Source organism: Mixophyes fleayi, chromosome 4 (genome assembly GCF_038048845.1).
Source record: "Mixophyes fleayi isolate aMixFle1 chromosome 4, aMixFle1.hap1, whole genome shotgun sequence".
In the NCBI taxonomy this organism is placed as follows: Eukaryota; Metazoa; Chordata; class Amphibia; order Anura; family Limnodynastidae; genus Mixophyes; species Mixophyes fleayi.
In genome coordinates this window covers 53,821,665-53,839,735 of record NC_134405.1, presented here as the reverse complement: position 1 = coordinate 53,839,735, position 18,071 = coordinate 53,821,665, and positions in this window count along the sequence as shown.

Below are 18,071 nucleotides of genomic sequence, written 5' to 3'. Positions count from 1 at the left end.
TTCCAGCACCCTAAAGCTCTAATGCCGCTAACGGAAGAACCACTCTCAGCAGCAACAGTAGCCGCCCCAATCCTGAAGGAGTGAGTGCCAAATAATAACGGGTCTAGGCCCACGTGCCTCAGTGCACTCTAAAATTAGTGTAGTGTTAATATGTTATAAACACTACACTTGGAACTTGGAGGAGGTATTGTGGCCCAGGTATCAAATTTAGTACCGGGGCCACCCCACTACACAGTCCAGAATTTTTTTTTGGGAAATTCAGAGCCGTGGAGGGTTTTTTATTAATTATATTGTGGTGACCACTCCTCTACGCAGTCCAGATACATTTATTGGTGCGATTCATACAAGTTCAGGGTTTTTTATTTATATTGTGGTTAGTGACCACTCCTCTACGCAGTCCAGGTACATTTATTGGTGCGAATCATACAAGTTCAGGGTTTTTAATTTATATTGTGGTGACCCACTCCTCTACGCAGTCCAGATACATTTATTGGTGCGAATCATACAAGCTCAGGGTTTTTAAATTATATTGTGGTGACCTACTCCTCTACGCAGTCCAGATACATTTATTGGTGCGAATCATACAAGTTCAGGGTTTTTAATTTATATTGTGGTGACCCACTCCTCTACGCAGTCCAGATACATTTATTGGTGCGAATCATACAAGCTCAGGGTTTTTAAATTATATTGTGGTGACCCACTCCTCTACGCAGTCCAGGTACATTTGTTGGTGCGATTAAGACCAGTTGATGGTTTTCTTATTATATTGTGGGGACCACTCCACTACGCAGTCCAGAAAGATACCTCGTTGCAACGTTTTGGACTAATAACTATATTGTGAGGTGTTCAGAATACACTGTAAATTAGTGGAAATGCTTGTTATTGAATGTTATTGAGGTTAATAATAGCGTAGGAGTGAAAATAAGCCCAAAAACTTGATTTTTGAACTTTTTATGCTTTTTTCAAAAAAAATCCGAATCCAAAACCTTAAATCTGAACCAAAACCTTTCGGCAGGTGTTTTGCGAAACAAATCCGAACCCAAAACATCGCGAAAATCCGAATCCAAAACACAAAACACGAGACAACAAAAGCCGCCGGTGCACATCCCTAGTTAATATAGTGTGTGTGTGTGTGTCCATGTTAATATAGTGTGTGGCCATGTTAATATAATGTGTGTGTATGTAGCCCCATGTTAATATAGTGTGTGTGTGTGTGTGTGTGTCCATGTTAATATAGTGTGTGGCCATGTTAATATAATGTGTGTGTATGTAGACCCAAGTTAATATAGTGTATGTTTGGCCATGTTCATATAGTGTGCTTGTGTGTGTTTGGCCATGTTCATATAGTGTGCGTGTGTGTGTTCGACCATGTTCATATAGTGTGCGTGCGTGTGTGTTTGTCCATGTTCATATAGTGTGCCCGCAATATTTTAAAAATAGTGTGCATGTGTGTGCACAGTATTTTAAATATAGTGTGTGTGTGTGTGTGTGTGTGTGTGGCCCATGTTAAAATTGTGTGTATGTGGAGCCCCATGATAATATAATGTGTGTGGCCCCATGTTAAAATGGTTGTGTGTGGGGCCCCATGTTAATATAGTGTGCGTGTGGCCCCATGTTAATATAGTGTGTGGCCATGTTAATATAATGTGTGTGTGTGGCTCCATGTTAATGTAGTATGTCACCATGTTAATATACTGTGTGTGTGTGTGTGGCCCCATGTTAATATAGTGTGTGTTTAGCCATGTTCATTTAGTGTGCGTGTGTGTTTGGCCATGTTCATATATTGTGCGTGTGTGTGTTTGGCCATGTTCATATGGTGTGCGCGTGTGTCCGCAATATTTTAAATATAGTGTGCGCACAATATTTTAATATAATATGTGAGGGAAGGTAGGATGTTTATATAGTGAGGGAGGTAGGCTATTTATTGGTGGAGTGTTGCTGGGGGCTAATTATTTAGGGTGAGGTGCAGGGCCTGATCAGCCAATAGTCTGACCAGACTGCAGTCTGGGGCGCTGGAGCCTGGGGGGCGCAGTGTCACGGAGATTATTTTTTTTTCACTGCCTTTTTTTTTTTTTATTTAGGCAGCGCCGGGCCTGCATCATCGGGATCGCCCCTGGTGTAAAGGGGGCGGCCCGACTGTCACTACTACATGACAGGCAGTCTGGCAGCGATCGCTGCTAGCTGCCTGTCAGGACGGCCGCGGGAGCTTCTTACTGTGGTCACGTGAGATCAGGACTTCCGCATCTCACGTGACCACAGTAAGAAGCGCCCGTGGCCGTCCTGACAGGCAGCTAGCAGCGAGGGGGGGGGGGGGGGTACTGCTGCGGCGGTAATAGCCTAGGGCGGCTGGTACCCTTAATCGGGCCCTGGTGAGGTGAAGGAACCTTTAATTTAATGCTGGGGTGGTTTAGGGCTATCAATTGAAATATGTGGTTGATTTTGGGGAGGAGGGCTATTTATTACTTGTGAATATGAATTATTTATTGCTGGGGATGGTTGTGGAAAATGGCTATAATTTTTAAACTTTAATGCTATTTCATTTATTGCTGGGACTGTTTGGAGGGAGGGAAATAGGATTTGAGTAAATGGGTATACTGTTAATTTAATGTTGGGGCTGGTTGGAAGGAAATAGTTCTACTTATTAAATGTGAATAATATTATTTGGGGGACTGGAGGGAGGCCTAATTATAAAATGTGAGTGCTATTGTTTTGACACCGGGGCTGGTTGGAGTTTTCTAAATCTCATGTACCCATTTTTTTCAAAATAGGGCATCCAATATTCCAGGATCAAGACAAGAAGGAACAGAGCTAAAGAAACCAGCTGCTACAAGTGGTGAAAGTGACCAAGACAGGTAGGAGAGAGCAGGACAGTCTGCCAACTTTCCTGAATCTGGTGGACATTCCAGAATTTAGGTGACAAATAACTTAGTCAGGATTTAATCTGATTGCAAGGACAGTTAGGAGGTATGTCCCGTTTCACAACATTCTGCTTGTGAAGGCAGAGCTGTGTACTTCTAACAGTAGGGCCTGTGTATTTGTCTAAAATGATAACCATGGGCCCGATTCATCAAGGTACGCAAACGCATCCGTATTTGCGTTGCATACTTTGAGTGACGCAGACACTTACGTGCGAGAAATAAAAACCTCAAACTCCAAAAACACACCCACTTGTGGTCTTCTACACTTAAGTGATGGAAATAAGAATCGCAAACTCAAAAAAACACACCAACATGTGGATCTTTAAACAAGGTAGAAGCACAAGCGACGGATCACAAGCAATTGACGTGAAGCTAAGAAATGTATATGTCACGCCCAATGTGGGAGGTCCGAACAGTTTGTTTACAAGTAACAAAACACAATGCCTGTGGCTTATTTTCACGGGATAGCTCTTTACTGATTAATCATTGGCAAATACCAATGATGTGGTACACTGTGAACAATGTTTTACGTTTGCTACTAATTAGTGTAATACACACTTTTACCAAAAAGACACATTGCTGAAGGCCTTTGTGTTTTGGATTTCAAGTCGCCGTATAGTGCGCAAAATGCATGGGCATGGCTACATTAAAAGCACATGAATAATGAATTTATAAAAATGTATGTACTATAAATCCATCTGAATTTTCAGGAAAATGCATAGCATACTCTTCCATAAAGGGTACACACACACACGAGTGTATACAACCTCCACACAGATAAAGGGCTTCTGTCTGGATTAGAACTCATGACTGCCTTTATGGAAAGTGGGAGAGCTACCCACTATCACAATCTGATGTTTGAAAAAATAGGAAGAACACCAACAATACAGCATGCGTGCTATACCGGCAACTGACACTTAAATGTACTCTTCATTATTCACACAAATTACTGACAAAATAGGAATTTCACAAGAAGCTCAGTGGTTAGCACTTTGAACTCACAACGCAGCAGGTATGAGTTCTAATACAAAGCATATGCATAACAATTTTGTGGACTGTAATCATTTGGCTAAGAAGAAACGCAGGAAATTGACACAATGTTTTGTTTTTTTTTGTTCTTCACGCTCAACCACATTGTAAAATATGCCCTCATATTTATGCTGTATTGTAATAAACTAATTTTTTGGAGGGAACTTTCGAAAAGCCTCAGGGCCCACAGTTCACATGCACATTATTATGTGCATGCTGACATTTACTACTAGGAATGGACTAAGAGGGGGTGGGGGGAGGTTTGTAGGGGACAGCCTCCTTGGAGTTAAATGCAACATTGCCTGCAAACCTACTTTCATCTGGATACACGGCGTACAGGTTATGTGATGTACTCAGCTTTATCCAAACAGAACGCTCACCACAGTCCAGTACCATGGAGATTTGCTTCACTTGCACTTCTGTCTTACATCACTGATGCCACTTCTGGGTACAGTTTCGATATTATCTTCAATGTGTGACTGGCTTTGCTCTGATACTTGAACGTAACCTTGGACTATCACTACAATGACACATGATTTGGGGAAATTAATAACTAGCTAGGGCATTTGACCTAGTAGAGGCAGGGGGGCGAACTTGAGAAAGACAACCCCGAAAACAAGTGGGGCTCCATGATAAAACTTGGGAGGTGGTCCAGTCCATTTGAGGCGAATGCCGTTGGAGCCATGGCAACCCCAATATGACGGAGCTGGTAGAGGACGGCAAAACATGGAAGGTGATTCTCTCCCTGTTTAATGCTCCTACCTGAAGAACGATAGGCTTAGTGCTGCACTTGATTAATCCATTAGAGATGCGGGAACCATCAATAGCAGTGATGGAGACAGGAGAGTCCAGAGGATTCATAGACAAAGAACATTGAGACACGAGGGAGAGTGAAATACAATTTCCAGCTGCTCCAGAATCCATCAAGGCGTGGGAATGGATAGGACCTAATCGACCATACAGCGTAATAGTAAAAGAACAAATTTTAGGTAGATTAGACAGAGGAGAAGATTTAACATTACCTAATCTGACCTCTCCGGAACAGATTAAGGCTTGGCATTTCCCGACTTCTTAGGTCAATTGTTAAGCATATGGCCAGGGTCGGCACAGTAAATACACAGCTTGTTCTTAAGTCTATGGTCGCGCTCCTCTGGAGTCAAGCGAGAACGTCCCAGTTGCATTGGTTCATCCTTAGAAGTTGGGGAAACGAAACGTGGTGTTGGCTTGGGTATGGGACGTCGGGAATTAGCCCTTTCAGCAGTCCTTTTCGCGAAAATGAAGATCCACACAATTACATAGAGAGATAAAAGCATCCAAGGTAGTTGGTAGTTCCTGGAGACCAGAGCATCCTTGATTTTATCGGATAATCCTTGTCAAAATGTAGCTACCAAGGAGTCATTGTTCCAACGCAACTCAGATGATAGAGAGTGAAAGTTGATGACATACTGAGCCACTGATCGTGAACCTTGGTGGAGTCTGAGAATACTGAATGCTGAGGAGGTAACCTAGCCAGGCTCAACAAATCTTTATCGGAAGGCCGCAATAAAGGCAGTACTGTCATAAAGGAGTGGATCATCACGCTCCCAGAGGGGAGACGCCCAGACCAGGGCTTTCCCCGAAAGTAACGAGATTAGATAGGCCACCTTGGCTCTTTGAGTAGGAAAATGTTGTGGTTGTAGTTCGAATTGAATCGAACACTGGTTGAAGAAGCCTCTACAAATCTTAGGGTCCCCGTCAAACTTGGAAGGAGGAGGAATCCGAAGAAAGAGGTAGTGGTAACTGGTACCTCTGGAGTGGGAGGTTCCGGCGCCGGGATGACGGGAGGAGCAGTAGAAGCAGCAACCTGAATAGAATCCATTCTAGATGCCAGCGTTTGAAAACTTTGAAGAAGTTGCCGCTGACCGCCGTCCTGTTGTTCCACTCGATGGAGTAGGAAGAAGCATGTCTTTAGCAGATGGTTCCCCAGTAGAATCCGTCATGGCCTGTTGATACTGTCCCGGTTTGAGGGATTGGATTCTTTGATCTGCCCAACTTGGTGCTACTTCTAGCAAGGCGCGTAGTCTAACGAACGGACGGTATTCACCAGGGACCACCGCAAGGTGGTTTGGTGTTAGCTGCGTCCGCCCGCAGGTTGCGGCCCTTACCAGGAGTGTCAGGCGAGACCCTTTAGGGGAATGAGCGGAATGGGATGAACAGGATACAGCAGAGAAGATGGAGCACAAGCTCTGTAGACAATAGTGTAACAGAATAATGGAGTGTAAACTTTTGTGGAAAGTGGTTTAGCTGAGAGAGCTGGAGCATAAGATCTTGATGTGAGCGTTATAGCCGAGAGAGTTGGAGCGTGAGCTCTTGTGGTCAGCAGTATAGCTGAGAGAGATGGAGCGTGAGCTCTTATGGTCAGTGGTATAGCTTGAGAGAAATGGAGCGTGACCTCTTGTGGTCAGCAGTACAAATGAAGGGATGGAGCGTAAGCTCATCAGCCAGTGGTACAGCGGAGAAAGATGGAGCTCTGCAGCTAGCAGCACAGCTGAGATATGGAGATCTAGAGCCAGCGGCACAGCGGAGATGAGGAGCTCTGAAGACCTTATAGAACTCGCAGGGAGAGAGACGGAACGTCTAATACCAGGCAGGTAACACGATCAACAGGCACTGAGGAGAAGAGGGTAGTGCCTTTTTAAAGTTTGGAGCCAGAATGGGTATCCAATAGGGAGCATGCAAAGGACATAAAAGATAGAGTCTGCACATGCGCAGAGTCGGAGACAGGACGCCAGCAGCCGGAGCATGGAATCAGCGTGAGGCATGTGAGAGTGTCGGGCCTCGGTTATAGATGCCGAAGGACCGCTGTGGGACAATACTGCAGCGATCTGGCTGGATGGTAAGCGACAGAGCAATGACTCAAACACACGGCAGTTCCTACCACATCTAGTAAACATTGCAACGAGCGCTCCACCTGTCTCTTTTATAAGTGAGGTAATTCTACAGCTAATCCATGGCAATGATCGATCTCTCCACATGTTTCTTGGATAAGTGTGGTAATTCTACACCTAATACATGGCAACGAGCGCTGACACCCCCTGGATGGGTGCTTTTATCAGACACACCAAGCCAGGGTGCCAGACAATGCACTAAAAAGAGCTATTGAAATTCACAGTAAAAAGCCAGTTCATTAGTGAGCTTAGAATCAGCCCCAATGAACTGCTTTAGGGACGCTATTAATCAACATGATCACAGCACCTTTTCTCTTTATGTGTATATTACACCATAAACTTCTTAGTGCAAATTAAGAAAAAAAGCCTGCAAAGACTTGTAGATAAATAAAAATGACCAAAGCAGCTCTTCTATAAAAGTTGTATATTACACGCTACACTTATTAGTGCAAATTCAGAAAAATAGAGTTTAATCCCTGCTAGGCCTAAAGGCATGTTAGACCAACAGTGCTGTGAAGTGATATCTACACTGTGAAGATGATGTCATCATCATCACCCTCATCAGTGTGTACATCATCATCACAAACTATTAATTAATCTCTGCTGGAATCCGCCATTAGAGAAGTGTCTGTACTTGGATGTATTTGTCGGTAAAGGCCTTCCTCGTGGAAGATGTAGTTCATTTTGATGAAGATCGTCTTTTCCACATGTTTAGGAAGAAACCTCCTGACAAGGTTCCGGCTTTGCTGAATACTCTTTCTGAGTACACACTGGAGGGTGGGCAGCTTTGGTATTGCAAAGCAAGTTTGTACATGGGTTTCAAAATGGCTTGTTTTTCCTCCCAGTAAGGAAAGGGACTGTCTGACATTCCATATCAATTAACTCTTGAAAATAATCCTCCACCATTCTTTGCATGTTAATAGTAGGATTGGATGGAGTTATGGCCAAGGTCACACTTTTTTTGGTAAAATCTTTCAAACCAGCCCAGATGTCAAACTGTTGTGGTTTGCCACCTGCGCCATCCCTGCTTCTTTTTGGAAAGTGCAATTTCTTCTGAGCAGAAGCTGCCTGAGAAACTGAAGGAGGAGACGTCGTCAAGCCAAGGCCCAGTTCAGCGGTCAACTTGCTGACTAAGAGCTCCTTGCAACTGTTCAGATCTCGGTCATTTGGAAGCATTGAATCGATGTAGGTCTTAAACCTCGGATCAAACACAGTTGCCAAAACATAGTGATCCGACTTCAAGATTTTAATAACACTTGGATCATTGCGAGGCAAATTAAGTACTTGATCTACAAGGCCAACATACTTTTTGAAATTGCTTTCTTTAATTTCCTTCAGTTAGTCAAGCTGCTTTTCCAAAAGTCGAATTAAGGGAATGACTTGGCTCAAGCTAGTAGAATCTGAACTCACTTCACATGTCACAACTTCAAATGGTTTCAGAACCTTGCACAACATAGAAAGGATTCTCCACTGTGCAAGACTGAAATACATTCCCCCTCCTTTCCCAATGTCATGGCTTTTGCAATACGCTTGTATGGCTTTGCGCTGTTCCTCCATCCTCTGAAGCATGTACAGGGTGGAATACCACCTTGTTAACACCTCTTGCTTAAGTTGGTGGCAGGGCAAATTAAATTGTTCTTGGAGCTGCTGCAATCTCCTACATGCTGTGGCAGAATGCCGTAAATGTCCCGAAATTTTACAGGCCACCAAAAGCATCTCCTGCACCCCACGGTTATTTTTCAAGAAGCTCTGCACCACCAAGTTTATTGTGTGAGCAAAACACGGAATGTGAATAAATTCACACAGCTGTAATGCTTGTGCAATATTGTTGTCTTTATCAGAAATTACATATCCTGGGGAGAGTCCAAGTGGTATAAGCCATGTATCAATGACATCTCTTAATTTTCGTAAAACAAATTATCAGCTGTATGCCTGTTAGTGAAGCCGGTGATACAAAGAGTAGCCTGCCTGTGAGAAATGTTACGTAGTGGTGTACATGCTGCTTCTGTTCCTGCTTGTGAAGGCGAATGACCAACCCAGTGGGCTGTCACAGTCATATAATCTTTGGTTTGGCCACTTCCACTTCTCCACATATCTGTGGTTAAGTGTACAGACGGTAGAATGGCATTTTTGAGCCCAATTAGTACATTTTTACGAGCGTTTTTATACAGTTGAGAAATAGCTGTTCTTGAAAAATGGTGTTGCGATGGAATTTTGTAACGGGGACACAAAACATTAATTAACTGTGAAAAAACAGCTGCGTTTATAGTGGATATTGGACATAGATTTAACACTAGCATAATCGTCATGGCGTCTGATCTGCTTTGCGACTGGGTGACTGCTTTCATACTTGCTTCCTCTAGCAAAAGATTGTTTCACAGTTAATTGTTGTAAAGTACTAGTGCTCTTCTTCTTGGGCTGCTTATAGGTGGAAGATTCACCCCCAGCAGCAGCAGTGGGACTATCGCTCTAGAATTCTTCAGAGGAATTAATTATAGTGCAGGAGTCATCAAGCCTTACCAAGTTGGATGCAGGGCTAACTCCGATCGCTACTGAGGATATTGATGAGGATGGTGTTGTGGGTGTGGATTGCAGGCGTCAGGATGTAGGTGAGACAAGGGTCCTAGCTGATGGTCTGCTTGTTGTTATTTTTTTTCCATATCTTTCAGCTTTTCCCAACACCTTGCCATAAACTCGCGTCAAATGGCGTAAGATGGATGAGGTTCCAAGATGGTTAAGGTCCCTCCCTCGACTGACTGTGGCTTTATATACACTACAATTGGCTAGACAACTGTTGTCTAGATTTGGGTAGAAATAATTCCACATATAAGAAGTGGCTTTTTTGGTTTTATGTCCAGGCATGACAATGGCCTACTTCTTGTCACGTGCCAGAACTGCTTCCACTGGTGCAGTACTTACACAAACAACCTCATTCTCATCAACATCCTCATTAGCGCCCTCGTCGGCTAAACATATATCCCCCTCATCATCTTCCAAATCCAAAGTGGCATCCTCAATTGATGTATCACCGGCTACACTCGGGCTGTTCAGGCACACATCAGTAGAAATGCTGAAAGGGCCCTTCTTTATGGGTACACTATCAGAATAGTCACGATTATACATACCACTAGTGGATGGACTCTCCTCAGGGATTGGTGTAATTTCTGATTCTGAGCATAAATTTTCCTCTAATGCCGTACGGTTTTCTTCCAGCTCGGCTTTCACTTGTAACAGTAGTTGTGCACCACTTTTGGACTCCAAATTACTTGGTCTTGCTTGGTCACGAGTGACCTTACAAGAAAAAGCCTCAGAAACATTTTTAGATCTTGCACTAATAGAGAAAGGCGAAGGCCTCATTCTTTCTTTGCCACTGCGTGTGTAGAATGGCATGTTGGCAATATTTTTTTATGGGCAGTTAAGTTTTCCTGTATTACAGCTCTTTTTCTCTTCAACACAGTAAAAGGTGTTTTTTTTGTTGGATTTTTTCCCTGACTTCAAAAGACTATGTACTTTTACATAGGCTATACTAGATGACGTACAGGGAAGACTACCATCAGGACTGGTGGCAGCAGCTGTTTGCTGCTCCTGCTCATATGTGTACTGCTGTGGATCCCCAAAGTTCGGGTGGGTTCGGTTTCAAGGAAACCGAGCCCACCCATCTCTAGGTACAATACTATTAAAGTAATTTTATCGTTTTCCAATAAGCATTGTCTAAGCAATTTCTTGTGGGTCCAAAGCACAATCAATTTATTTAGCAAAAGCAAAAGGTTTAGCAGTTCAATACATAATTATAATACAGTACAACCGATACCAAATAAATAAATACATACATACATACATACATACATACAGACATACGCTGCGCTCGTTGCGCCCTCTGCTGGATCCAGCTAGAACAGTCCTTCAGCCTAGAAGACTGTGGTCAGTGATGACTGCGTAGCTGGTCCCAGTGAACTTGTATATATACACTCAGTGTTACAGAGAAAACAAAACAGATGATGTGGCTTGCTTCTATAGGTCCAGGCTTCAGGAGGGGCCAGTGTAATGCAGGTAATAGGCCAATTCAAACAACCCCTCCACAGGTGGGGGTTAACATTCCAAGGGTGGGGGTCTGCTCTCCAGATGTTGATTCTGATTTTCCCGCCCTGAATCCAGTTAAATCTAGTCTATTTACATTTCACAGACAGTAATGTTTTAAACATTTATTCCCTATCATCGATAACTAGAGTATGCAATGTGCAATCCTTTTAGGCGAATGAACCGGACAACTGCCGATAAATAGGGGATTAAAATGATACTAGACATGACATATTTCCTGTAACCTGAACCTTAAATATCACTAAAGTGTACATATAACCTTATGTTATATAAGTCCGGATATTACTGGACTGGCATCGCTGGATGTACCTCTCTTCAACTATGGGGTCAACGTACTTATGGGCATAATACTCCTCAGACAATAGCCCCTCGGACTTTCTCCAAGCTCCAAGATTTCCAAATTTTTCTTTTTACCCCTGAATTGAATAGAGTAATTCGCTGGACCGATTGTGCTACCAACTTCTTCATCCCCAACTCTTCACTACCTGAACCAGCCTCTGTCACCTGTCCACAATTGAAAGAATTGACTGTCCTGAAAAGCGAATGAGAGAAAGTAATAAACAGAACAGGAAAAACAGGAAAAACTACTACTTCATGCTGGAAGACCGTCTTTGCAAGGTCCTTGGCTCAGGTGTTGCTAACTGCAATCGAGGCCTCCCAGAACAGATTCACGAGTGTAATTGAGACCTTCTCTGGGTGTTGGCTCCTCTGCAGTGGATGGAATGGGTACCAGTGTCTCTCTCCTACCCCTAAGAACTTGATGCTGGTCGTCAACACTTGGTACCTGTCTGTCAAAAAACCTGAGCATAGCAAATTACAGTTCCACAACTTACTCTCCCAGTCCAACATCATGACAGTTAGTGTACTACCTCCGGAGACAGTGTTTTGAACGTTCTCGGTTGCTGTCTCACTATTTGCTTTTTCTCTCAAGGTCTAGAACAGTCTCTCCGTTACCACTCATTACAAGAAAAGTCAAAAACATTTCAAAAGGCAACAGGTTAAGAGGCAGTTTAGGAGTGATTTTGACAGTGGAAAGTACTAGTGGCCAAAGCTACCAGCCACTCCAATCAAGTTTCAACCCTCATGCTATGCAATTCCTTCTAGCTAGTACTGTTATTTTATTTACCCACTGGTTTGTGGCTAATTAAAAGTATGTAATTTGTTTTCACTGCTCATACATTACACATTTATTACCAATAACATAAATATCCCTATTACCTTTTATAACTCTAGGGATATCACATTGAATAACAAAAGCCCTGAGCATGACACAGCAATACATCAGAAACATTTCAATACACCTTTACCCAGATATATTTCATCTGTACACCAGTGCATACTTGAGGATCCTGCAAGGTGGTAATTGGATGACGTAAATTAGTTTTACCTGGAGAAAGCCCATCTGTAGGAGGGATATGGGATGGCTCTATTGATATTATCTTCCTGACACTCTCTCAATCAACACAGGACATTGCCTTCCTACTAGCTTAAGAAGAAACATCTGGTGCACCCCAATATACTCTTACCAGCTAGCACATACATTATGTACCCAGATGAGCCAAACCATGTGCTACCTCCGCTAGGTCTGGAAGATACACTCTGGGAGCTACTTGTCTACCTTGTCCATCTCTCCAGGGTCCAGAAGACTCCTGACCACATCTCTTCACCTTCCAGACAGTTTATTCTTCAGGTAACACAAATCTCCTATATTAACTAATTTGTGTGTGCGTGCGTGCGTGTGTGTATGTATGTACACAGTTTAAAACAATACAATGAAAAACAAAACAAAACATAGATTTGTCAGCTGTCACATAAAACCCTGCTGCCTATTTGACAGCCATGTCCGCCTTGGTGTAGAGTTGTGTGTGTGAGTATAGACTTTATTAACAGCTACTTCAGTTGGTAACTGTGTCACTGTCACAAGTCCTCCATGTGATGTCCTACTTTATGTGCTGGCATTGCTATAAAAAGTTCTTCAGTCGCCTCAACGTCACCCCCAGACTAGAAAAATTCTGAAGACCAATGTATATCAATTGATTTTCCCTCTGCCAACTCACATGCCATTTTCAATCCCCCATGTCCAGCTACTTAGCTTAGTGAGAAGGGCAAAGGGATCTATTCTCTATAACACTTTCTTCAAATATAATAGTATCCAGTACATGTCTGTCTAACAGTGAACAAATATAAAACATGTAAATTTTACAATTTCTAGGGTTTCACATTTTGTCAGGTATTGTGGAAAAAATCCTACTCCAATGTTCTACACAGAGATGCATATATTGTATGTCTAACCTCCAGCGATCCACCCTTTGTGCATATATATAAAGACACACTTTTCACAGGAGACAAAAAGGCAGATATGCAATCTATAAAACATGAATCATATTCCCACAACAAAAACCTTTCTCCTTAAAATCAGCAGCCTCTATAGACATAAATACAAACCCCTAGCTGCTTATGTGACTTATGTCAATCTAGTGTGTGTATCCCTGACTCCGTCTGATGTCACAAATGTCTTAGCCCCATAAAAGAGACCATGTGTACATGTTTTCGTATCTTCTTTACAAGAAAAGAAAGTGAGATACTGACAAGAGAAGTAAAGACTGTGAAATAGGAAAGCCAAGAGATGATAAGAATACAAGGATTTGAAAACAAACAGCGTTTTTGGAGCTCCCTAAACTGTCACCCTAATTACCGCTAATTAACATTGTGTGGCCACCCTAACTGTCCGGCCCGACTGGTGTATGTTAGGAGAGCGCTGCCGACCCGCCAGCCTGCTTGAGGAATCAACCATACCCCCGTGAGGTCTGCAACAGCCTTCTGGCGCCGGAGAGGTGCCGCAATCCCCATTCTGCGGCTGCACCTGAGACATTGGGGCGGACGATTAACCTGCAGACTGGTCCCCTGCTGAAAGTCTCACTGTCTGGCCCGACTTGTCACTCCGCTCCGCTAATACGCTAAACCGGAAGTAGCAGGCGCCATCGCCGGCTTCACTTCCGGCAAGGAGTTAGATGAGAGGCACGCTGGGAACACTCTTAGAAAGTGTCTGACGGTCCACGTCTGGATCCAGCCCAGCTCCCCTGATGCAACGGCGGTAACTGAGTACTGGTGGCCTTTGACTGGAGAGAAAATACAGACCTTCACCTGGTGCTGACTGTGACTATACCTGGCTGTGCTGTAACTTCACCTGACAGCAGGTCTGTGTTTATCCCCTTTAAGCTCTCACTTGCTCGTCTCTCCTATTGCTGTACTGGGACATATAATATCTTTAGATCTAGCTACACTGCCACCTTGTGGTCATACTAGATTCTAAGCTTTAACTTTTAAAGGGAGCTTCTGCATAAATTTGAGAGTGCTTCTCCAGTATAACGTGCTAATAACTGAGAAGGCAAATTTCTTGGAGACAACAGCAGTAGCAACTATTAACAGTGTTGTGAAGCCTGGAGCATCTGTCGGAAGAGTATCCCGACTAATGTCCTGCAACTGTAAGTTGTAAAATTATGTCATCTTAACTCTAAACATAGTGGAGGCAGAGGAAGCGTCATGCTATTGATGTTCTAAAACAAAGTGTTGAATATTTTTCTGTTCAGATTGGGAAATAATTGCAATCCTGCACAACAAATCTTTATAGGTTTTGATCTCTGCATAATCCTAGAAACGTCTGGTGGAACTTTTCTCTCACCAATATGTCTCACAAAAAAAAAAAAATTAGCAATACTCATAAACATACCATTATTAAGGCGCTAGAAAAGGCCAGTGGCCGCTCTAAAGCATTACCGGATGCAGCTGACCTGGGTTCAGACTCAGACGACAACTCATCACCTGAGACTGCACTTACTTCCAATGATGTGATTGCTATAGTCACAAAAACAATTCAGTCAGAAATGAGAGCAATTGTCTCGGAACTTCGTTCAGAAATATCGGACCTGGGATCTCGAACGGATGCTGTAGAAAATCAACTAGATGCAGTCTCTAAGCATCAACAAACAACAGATACCGAGATAGCTGACCTGCGAACAGAATTTAACTCCTTTAAAGATCAAATAGAAGATCTGGAGAACCGTAACACATGCAACAATATCCGGATTAAAAATATTCCAGAATCCGTCTCTGCAGAAGCTCTACCTGACTACCTTGAGGGTTTATTCCTATAAATGATAGCAGACTTTTCAAAAGAACAACTTATCTTGGACAGAGCGCATAGAGCCTGTCGAAGTCGTATAACTGGATGAACGAAAGTATATTGGTTTAATATTGGTTTGCCATGCATATTGCAAAGCGTACGCCACATAACACGTGGCGTGATGCGATCGCATGGTAAAATACGCACGCACACACTCGCATTACAACATTTAGTTATTTATACAATTCATATTCATATTGGTTCCGTTACACTGTAATTTATGAGCAGATAGCATTTGACTTATTATTAGTATATATATATATATATATATATATATATATATATATATATATATATATATATATAGACATTGATTATATGTACACTTCAGTGTTATTAAAGGTTTAGGTTATAGGAAAGGTGTTATGCCTGATATCATATTGAAGCCCTATTCATCAGTAGCTGACCGGTGCAGTCGGCGAAGTGATCGCACATTGCATACTTTAGTTATTGATATTAGGTAATAAACATTTTGTATGATGCTGGCTATGAAAGGAGCAGACCCCCTGAAGAGACGACCCCCTCCTTTAGATTCCTTAGATTGAATGAGCCTATGAACTGTTTACCCTGGAGCCACACTGTGTCTGGACCTATAGAAGCAAGCTACGTCATCTCTATTGTTCACAATGAAACACTGACTGTATATATATTCATAGCTGTGCATCCAGACCTCAGTCAACTCTGACACAGTATTCTAACAGATATACTGTCCATCGGGTCCCGTGGGTGTGCAGCGAGCGCATGCAATTGCATTGGTATGTATTTATCTTTTGGTATTGGCTGTGCTGTACTGTACTGTATCATGATATAATAATGTATTGAATTGTTGACTATTTACATCTGCTAAAATAAATCACTTTGTGCGTAAGAAACACAATACAATCGCTTGGGCAATGCTTATTTGAAAACAATAGAATTACTTTAATAATTTGGGGGCTCGAAGGTGAGTTACATTACCGGCAGGTATGCAACGCTTACGTTATTCGGTTCCTCAACAAAGGGTGGATTGACGGATGTATCGCATAGCAGGAAAGAACGCAATTTGTTTAAGACCTGTGGTTTACTTTGTGTTGAGAGACCGAATGTCCGTCGTTGCATAGACTGAAGGAACGCTAATTAGAATCTAGGGACAAGAAAGAAAAATGTTTCTTTTTTTTGTCGTTTTACGTTTTAAAGTGTATTGCATTGCTGAGCGTATGTATATTTCCGGCTGTGCATACGCGAACTTCCGGTATATTTTCCACGTGGTTAAACAATCGTTTTGATAGTTATTATATGTATATAGTATAATTACTTGTGAAAACCTCTGAGACATTATTACTGTTGTTGGGAACTTTTAATTTTCTGCGCAGAAAAGGTGTATAGTGTGTGATTTTGTAACGTAGATACACTGTTTATTATTCATTGTGCTCAGTTGCTGTCTGACGAGGCGGATTGCCCAACTGAAGGACGGTATATAGGGCAGGTATACCGAATGCGAAAACCAGGTTTTCGCAAAGCACTACCAATAGATTGCAAGGTTTGCTAATAATTAGTATTGGTAGGCTGTGCGAACTAACCACATGACAACCATCAGTGCGAATTGGTGAAGCAGCTAGGAGGAATTATGTTGGAAAGGCTGGTTGATTGTATCGACTTTGTTCTCCCAGTTATATTAAACTCAACAGATTTTTGTAGTTTAGCCAGGGCATCGAGGAGCTTATAGCCTTTGGGTCCCACAGTGATAGTTTCTGTGTTAGGGGTCCTTGTCTAAGACAAGAGGAAGCGAGTGGACGCGGCTTGTAGCGAATACGTCCACGGCCAGTAAGAGATCTCTAGCGGTAGAGTGATTGTAGCAATTGTTGAAATCAGTATATCTGTGTTCCGCATAGAAGGTTGTGGTAGCCGGGCTATCTAAGACACTGTTCAACATGGGTGCTAAGCATACGCTAGAGATGGCCAATGTACTGCCTAAAGAAGGCCTTAGGGATTCAGCAAGGTTTTGCATGTGTAATAAATATGGTGCATACGCAACGGCTTATTGCAACACAGGGGTCGAGATGACCAAAGAGTGTGTTAGGCCTTTCCCAACAATAGGGAGTTTTAATGCAGAGGTACAAAATAACGTAAAAGATAAAGTACGGTTGAGTAAGTTAACGAAAAAGAGAAATAGAAATAATGATTGTTTAAAATTGTGGCAAATGGAAGGTAACACGTGGCAGAGCAGCGAATGTTCAGCGGAAGTAAGCGTACCGGAAACAAGCATTCCGGAAGTGTGCGTTGCTAAGCGTGGCAAACTGAGCGCAAACACGCCCCCGACAACTTCGGTCGGGACGGGAAGTACAGCCAATACCAAAAATGTGAAAACTGTAATTAGTAACCTGTATGTTGTTTTAAGTAATGTTAAAAGTAATGTTTCAGGACAAAGAAGAGGGACGGCCCCACCAGCAGGGGCAGCGGCTGAAAGTGGTGTGAATAATGTAAAGGTTAACACAGGGGGATACATCCATTGTACTGCAGCAGCAACATCAGCAACTAATTCAAAACATAGTCATTTGGTAGACTTACATCCTGTCTGCACTACAACAGTTCCCAATGGGAAAGCGGACAGAGATGGTGACGTTCCCTTAAAACATGTAGCAAAGCATGATACATGCACTAGATCTGAAACATTTAAAATTTTGTCTGATTTCCCTGATCCTAGGAAAGATTTGACCAAATGTCAGCAGTTTATTAGATATTATGGTAATATGTATGAGCCAACTAATAACGATTGGCAAGTATTATTGAAGACCTGTCTTCCTCTCAATACTGATATACAAAAGTTAATTAAGGATTGTATTTTGGAGGAGGATGAATCCTTAACCGAGGATGATAATCAGGACAATATTAGACAAATAATCCCATGGTTGGCCATATATTTTCCAGTGATAGTGG